This window comes from Halyomorpha halys, unplaced genomic scaffold (genome assembly GCF_000696795.3).
Source record: "Halyomorpha halys isolate HHAL.00 unplaced genomic scaffold, Hhal_1.1 Scaffold359.1, whole genome shotgun sequence".
NCBI classification, from domain to species: domain Eukaryota; kingdom Metazoa; phylum Arthropoda; class Insecta; order Hemiptera; family Pentatomidae; genus Halyomorpha; species Halyomorpha halys.
In genome coordinates this window covers 213,797-219,911 of record NW_027104882.1, presented here as the reverse complement: position 1 = coordinate 219,911, position 6,115 = coordinate 213,797, and the positions used below count along the sequence as shown (strand labels likewise).

The 6,115-nt window shown below is 29.6% G+C and overlaps 1 protein-coding gene across 2 annotated transcripts in view; it reads right to left on the bottom strand.

Annotated features, from left to right (window-relative positions):
- Positions 1 to 6,115, bottom strand: part of LOC106681684 (arylsulfatase B) — a 27,822-nt gene that overhangs the window by 14,932 nt on the left and 6,775 nt on the right. The gene's annotated exons all lie outside the window — the stretch shown is intronic.

Genomic DNA, 6,115 nt, shown 5'->3' with positions numbered 1-6,115 from the left:
ATGAGGATTCCATGTCAGTCGTTTGTCGAGATGTAGTCCTAAGTAACGGATCTGTTCGACAGGAATAAGTGGGGTATTATTAAAGGATATTGTAGGGGAAGAGGTCATGGGTTTACGTCGAAGGGTAAATGTGATTTGTATTTAAATTAAATATTCACATACACTTAATTATTTTTATTTTTTCCCTACACAAATTTTATTGTATTTTACCCTTTTACTGAACGTAAGAGTCATATCAATGCTCTTCCATATTCTATTTGATATTTTTTATTTAGAAAAGTAAATTCTTTATGGTCCGATCAGATGGCAACATCTATCGGTCGGTGCCAAAATAATATAAATATAAAAATGGCATAAATGAAATTTATTATCAGGGCCCTATGGAGGCCAGTATAATTTATAAGCTTGAACAATGCGATTTGAATTCATTTCGAGGGATAAAACTAATTATTCAACTAACAAAATACAAAATACTTTTTTTATTAAATGTAAATATAGAATGTTTCAAACGAGTATTGTAGTAATCGAAATGCTCGAACAAGCAGTTTCTTGTTGTTTCAGTCTTGTATTAGGATTCCAAACAAAATTCTAAAATGAAAATAAATAAATATACGACTGAAGTTAATAATAAGGATACCAATTTACAATTAATAATGAGCTAATGAATTAATAATAAGTATGAATAGAACTTGATTAGAAATAAGAACACGATATAATATATAAAAAAGAATTAAATAAGCAATAAATACAATATTATACATGAAAAAATTATAAATACAATATGTAACGTGATATCTAATATAATATTGCCATCTACAGTAGTTCAATGAATGCAGAGACAGCTCTACGGCAGGCGGAGAAGGCTTGTATGTAAAGAACCAAGGAATTTATTGGGATATTACAGTTAATCCCAAGAAGACGACTGTATTATTTTCTCCTTCCAGAAGAACAAGCGTAGATTAGCCCCATTTCTCGGGAGCTAGTGAAAAACCTGTCATTAGGGTGATCAAATTCTGCATATGACCTTCATTTGCATTATTATTTTCTTATGGCTGCACGTTAATTTGTTGCAAAAAAAAAAATACTGCTAGTATAATTCAATCACATAATGCTTAGGCTGTAAACAACTTCTATAAAAGGAAAGATCAAATGTTAAACGATATTTGCTCGCAATCACCTGGCAATTTCATATTCGAAAAAAAACAAGTTAATTATCAACATGAAGAATCTGTGTTTAATGATAAAAAAAAATAATTGTCAGTATCAGAAAAAACAAATTAATAACTCATATTTTACTACATACCAGCATTTACTACTACATTTATGATTAAATAATAATAATAAAAAAAAACATGTGTGAACCAGACCTACGTCACTATTTTTCTTTATTTTTGTTCAGGAAACAGATCAAAAGTGATTTAGTTGTTCCATTATTCTCCAAAAGCTTGTTAGACAAAAATGAAGGCGTTGGGAGGAAAATTTTGTGCCTCAAATGGCACTTGATACAATACAAATACAAATTTTTTACCGTCCAACTTAATTTAAACGTAATTAAAACCTTTCACAAACTTTTTTTAAGATTTTCACTCACCACTCTACTTTAAGTTGAAATTAATCCTTGCATCTTTTAGACCAGATATTCTTTGTGGCATAATTTTGCTGTTCTAATTTTTAAATGAGCCTCTCTGTAGACATGTTATATAACTCCAATTTCAACAGTTTTCTGAAAAGCACTTTTTATAATATTTCTCATTACAAAATTTTAACATTTTTATTTTTCTAAAGTATAACAGAAATACAAAAATATAACAGTATACTAAAATTTATATCCTGCTCTTAACTATTTATTGATGTTATATTGTTCAATATAAATCAATATTGAAAATACTAAGAATGATTTTATGGAGTTAATCATTCTGTCAACTGAAAGGCTCATAAATAGGCTTTAGAAATTAAAATTCTAATTATTTAATAACTATAGTTACAAAACACTACAGTACTTATCTTTCTTTTCTTAGTCTGCCTGTATCCTCAAGATTGTATCCTGGGTCCCATTCTTTATACGTTTTATAGAGCTGATATCCCACCCAACCCTTACGTAGTCCTAATGACATCTGCTAATGTAACATTTATACTGTCTGTAAGCAATGAACCCTACTTCTGCATTACAAATTCTACAGTTACTCATAACATCCATTGAAGAGTGGTGTCACAACTTGTGAATCAAAATAAATCCTAACAAATCCCATCCGATTACATTTACTCTCCGTCGTAAACCCCTACTCTCCTCCCCTAGTATCTTATTTAGTTTTTAATATCTCACTAAAGCTTGTAGAACTTATTCGCTACTTAGGACTTCATCTTGATAAGAAACTCACTTCGCATCTCAGTGACAAGAAACTGCTCATAGATACCGATTACTACAACACATATTTGATAAACGCTCCAAAATCTTATGCACTATGTATAAACATTATAATCCAATTTTTGTTGTAAACATGAAATGTTTTAAAAAATAATGGTTACTGTTTTTGCTTTTTTTTTTATAAAAAAATTTCTACAATATATTAGAATTATCTATCTGTATCAAACTTTATATTTTTATGTTTTTCTAAATAGGAATTAGTTTTTCATTAATTTTTCCTAGGAAATATTAATCGTAAAATTCACCATGTTAATTCAATTTTATAATCACTCCTTACTTTTTAGAACAGTAAATATACTCCTAATGTGGGATCCTAAATATTCACTTTGAAATAAGTCTGAACAGAACAGAGAAAGAAGTACAAATATCTGGCTGAATGGATTTCCATTATAGATGTAGCAAATTATTGGGAATAATAAATAGAACTACAACTTTTATTCCCTTCACATTTGCGATTAAATGAACAGTTTTACGCATAATTACATTAATGTGCGAAATCCTTATTAACTTCAACGTCAAGGTGCCTTCAAGGGGCGTGGCCTAATCCCATTAGCGTCATTTTTGCTTCTAATGGGATTAGGGTTATGGCACACCATGGGTGTAAAAATTCCAGCTCAGTCATTTATCCTGAATCAATTTAGGATCTTTTACTTTATTGATTAAAAAAAGCTGGTTGATGTGAGTTGCTGTTTACCATTTAATCCACCATTCTTGAATCTGAGCAAGAGAAGTTTGCAAATATTACGAGAGTGGGTAAAGCGGCTGTATTCAGTATATGTCACCATGAGAATATGATACATTGTTAGCCTGAGGAATAATAATGGCTTTGGTATATAGTCTGTTCTTCAGTTTTTCTTCCTTTTTTTTATTAGGAAAATATCATAAAAGTATTTATCTCAAAGATCCTGTGTGTTTTTACGGTATTGAATCTGAATCTCTGTTTGCCTTCTCGCCAGGTACTGGTTTGCCTCACCGTTTCACAACGAAATATGTAAAAAAAATATGTTGGGAATTTTTTCAGTTTTTAGCTTATAATTCGAAAACAGGATTTTTAGAAGAGAAACATTCAATGAAAAATTTAAGCACACAAAAATGTTCTAAAAAAATTTGTGTATTACGTTTTCGTAACTGGGCGGGAATCTACGACAACTGAGGATCTCATCAGTTGTCGCAGATCCCGGCCCATAGTATCCTTCCATCATCGGCCCTTCGGCCTACTACGTCGCCGCACACCATCCGGAACGTAACTGTACAGTTTATGAGCCACTCTTTCCTTGCTCATCCTTATCACATCGCCAAGCCATTTAAGCCTCTGTATTCTTATGTACGAGTAGATGCTACATTCCTTGTAGAGCCCAAATAGTTTACCATTTTTCCTTCTTCACCAATTACTATTCTCGGATACGTACCCTAAGATCCTCGTCAGAATTACTCTAAACTTGTCTAGCAGGTTAATGTTCTTAGGGTCCACGTTTCTCCACCGTATGTACGATTGTCCTTATCAACGTTTTGTACAGGGTGAACTTGGTGGTACGGCTAACAAGTTTGCTTTTGATTAGCCTTACAATTATTTATTGATTAGCAATTCTGCTTTTAACTTCTTCTTCTTCTTCTTCATCCTGGTTCTAATTGGTAATAGAGCCTAGGTAAGAAAAGCTTCTTACCACTTCAAAATTATAGGAGTCCATTTCAAAGCGACTCAGCCTCTGGTCCAGTGACGTTTTACCCAAACATAGTATTTGCGTTTGAAAATTTTTTTCCAGATTTTCTTCAATTCGACCATGAATAGGCAATTTTTTTACAAATTTTATTTAATATATGTTTTAACTAGATTCTAGATTCTAGAATTGGAACAAAAGTGGTTTGGAATAAAACTGGTTTCTATAAATCCCACTATCTTTGAGATACAGTTTTTCGAATGTGTCCAAATTTAAAAAAGTATTTTTATTATTTTAAGTTAATTTGTAAATATCAATATTATTGATTTTGTTATTATTTTTTTTAGTATTATTCTGTAGTTATTATATTTATTTTATTTGTAAATAAAATAAATTTTATCTGTTTTAATGGAAAGTATTTTTATTATTTTAAGTTAATTAGTAAATATATTTTTCGTGAATAAATTATTACTCGTGATAAAGTAACGTAATAAAATAAATTATAAAATGATTCCATAATTTAGTAGAACTTTTTTTTTACCGTTTAGTACATCATTTTTTTTTTTTTTTTTTCGGAACCGCCTTAAACACCACGCGAATACAATAATTTTCACTTCCCTTCATGCCCCTTCTCTCCTTCTTTCTTGAGGGGGTGACTGTTTTGATAGGGATGACTATGGCAGAAGACTAAAAGAAATTAAGGTCCTTGTGGGGGAGAGAGTTGCAGGAAAGGGTGTCTCTTGGACTGAAGAAAGAAGGAAGGAATAATGGGAAAGAATAAGGAAGAACTGGGAAGAAAGAAGTAAAATACTTTAATAATAACGAACTTATTTTTCATAAAATATTTTTTTAGGGAAAATTCTATTTGTTATTTCCATATTAAATATTTTATTTTTATAAGGAATTCTGTATTAATTTGTAATTATTTTGGCCAAATTGTTAAGTGAAAAAATTACACATTACATTATTTTTTACGAAATTTTCGGCTTAATATATTAACGGCGAAATATCCCAGCTTAATTATAACGCAACTAAATCTTGACAAACAATAAAATTGTTCTAAATGTGGATATTGGTGGTCAAATATGAGGCTTTAAAAAAAGTCTCAAATAATTCAGAATTTCACGAAAACAATATTTATGGATTTTTTATTGTTGCAATGAAAAAAATTTACTTGTTTTTAAGAACATTGTATCTAATTTACTAATCTGAAATTTAGAGTTACCTAACCTAAATGGGTTTTAGTAATTGCTTGCTATTTAACAAGAAAAGTGACACTTAAAAACCACAAAATATCAATTGTCTCCTTTTTTGTTGAGAAAAAACTGTTCATGTTAACTTTTTGTTGCTTTTAAGGTCTACTTTATCCTCCTTAAATATTGTTTATTAGATTCATTAAAATAAATTACCTCCATAATTTGTTATTGATGATTTATGACAGCCGTGAGCTAATCGTTCAACACCATTCGGTACTATTAATGAATTATAATTTTATCTGGTTCATTACTAATTTAATCTTATTGTAGTAATTAAATTTTCCTAATTAATTATTTATTTTAAAGAATAAACTCGCGATAAATGCATTTAAAAAAATTTGCATTCCCCTTCCCATAGAAAAATATTGAACAGGTATCTTCAACGGACCAAATTCTAAACTTTAAAAATACACTGTTACATAAAACATTGTCACTAAGATGTATCATTATCAAGAATAGAGATTGTAAATCATCAATAAAAAAAAAATATTTTTCAAGAGACATTGACCTGTTCTTTTAATTGGTTCAATTATAAAATTCTATCTACGTTATCATAGCAGAGGTGAACAAAACTTAGTTATAACTATTTATAATTATTAATGGTACATTTATAAATAAACAATTTATCAATGACAGTATAGCTATAACCAATAACTGTCAATCTGTGTCTGAACCATATGTACATTGTAGTATTATTGATGAAATCTCGAAATTACCACTTATTGTTAGTTATTCACAATTTCACAATATTCAACTTTGTTAATACTTTTTTTTTT